The sequence below is a fragment of the Chenopodium album genome, chromosome 10 (genome assembly GCF_948465745.1).
Source record: "Chenopodium album chromosome 10, dcCheAlbu1.1, whole genome shotgun sequence".
Taxonomy (NCBI): domain Eukaryota; kingdom Viridiplantae; phylum Streptophyta; class Magnoliopsida; order Caryophyllales; family Amaranthaceae; genus Chenopodium; species Chenopodium album.
The window spans coordinates 38,185,830-38,187,478 of NC_137843.1; the positions used below are offsets into that span (position 1 = coordinate 38,185,830).

General features: G+C 40.6%; 1 non-coding gene across 1 annotated transcript; it reads right to left on the reverse strand.

The window, feature by feature from the left end:
- Positions 1–845: 845 nt before the first annotated feature.
- LOC145565712 (small nucleolar RNA R71) lies at positions 846–951 on the reverse strand. The gene has a single exon (XR_014095092.1). It is a non-coding gene; the product is annotated as a small nucleolar RNA R71 (small nucleolar RNA).
- Positions 952–1,649: the final 698 nt, after the last annotated feature.

The window sequence follows — 1,649 nt, forward strand, 5'->3', positions numbered from 1 at the left end:
ACCTTAATCCCTAGTGTTTATCATATTGATTTTCTTGATTGTTTAGTTGATTGAAACCTTAGTTACACCTCAATTTACCTCTCATTCTTCGAAGTAGCTAGCTTGACCATAGGCTATAGCATTCTCCCCCTCATTCCTCGTGCTTTAGATTTCAACGACCTAGATTACCATACATCAAAATGGCGCCGTTGCCGGTGAGTGACATTGGTGCTTTGCTATAATTGTTGAGTCTACTTCATTTTAATTGAAAAATACAAAAAGATTTTTCTCTTTTTGGCTACATTTGTAGCCGTGATACTAATTGTTTCTTTTGAGAGTGTAAGCGTAGAGCACGTGGTCGTTCTCTAGTACCACTTGATCCGAAAATTGAGAAGAAAATTACAAGGATAAGAGTTGCTAGACGTTCTTTGAGTTCTAGCCCTCCAAGTGAAGAAGAACCACAACAAGAAGAACAAGCAAGCATGGGAGAAAATCCGAGAGTGACATTGAAGGAATTGGGAATTCCGGGCGCATATAGGTTTGAAAGTGGGATTGCTCCACCTACAACACCGGCGAATGACTTCGAAATAAGGCCGGCAATGATCACTTTGATAGAGAGGCGACAATTTAGTGGAGCCAAACATGAAAGCCCACTAAACCATCTCAAAGACTTCGAAAAATATTGCAACACTATCAAAGTGAATGGAATTTCCAAGAATTCATCCGCCTCAAGATTTATCCCTTTTCTCACATAGGGCATGCTTTAGAATGGTTAGACAAGGAAGTCAAACCAAATTCTCTAAGGACATGGGATGAAGTGGCCAAGGAATTTCTATCCCGTTTCTATCCACAAAAGAAAATGGCGGAGGCTAGAGCTTTGATTCAAGGTTTCAAGCAAAAGCCTAGTGAAAGCCTCTATGAAGCATGGGAGAGGTACAAGGAGTATCAAAGAGAGTGTCCTCACCACGGAATTCCTACCTACCAAATTATTCAAATCTTCTATGGTGGCCTAAGTCCTCAAGGAAAATCGTGTCTTGATGGAGGAGTTGGAGGTCCCATTATGAATAGAAGGGAGGAGGAAGTGGTAGACCTCATTAAAGACGTAGTGAGATACTATAGAGATTGGCAAGATGGTGAAAGGGAACCAACTAGCAAGAGTAGTTCTTCAGTGTATTCGGTTGATCATCTTAATGCCATAAACAACTTGTCCTCACAAATGACAAACTTGGGGAAGGAAATTTCCGCTATCAAGGCAAAGTTGGAAAGTGCTACCTCCCAAGTTACAAATCTTCCCTCCCAATTTAAGGGGAGAGGTATGTCTTCTAACTCTCAACCTCCTCCCTCCTCTAATAACATGCCTAGTGGTTGCTTGTTTTGTGATGTATGTGGTTCGTATGATCATGATGCTTCTAATTGCCCTCATGCATGTATGGATGTTTGTGATGATCAAGAGGGGAATGTGAATGAACATGTGAACTATGTGTCAAATAATAATGATTCAAGGTTTGAAAATCAAAGAGGTCAATGGAATAGGAATTACAACAACCATGACAATTTTGACAACTATAACCAAGGTGGTGGTTATAGGAACCAAGGGAACCAAAACTCCCGAGGTAACTATCACTAGTGGAAAAAATGTCATTTGTAACACCCTATTTGTAACAGGCAGC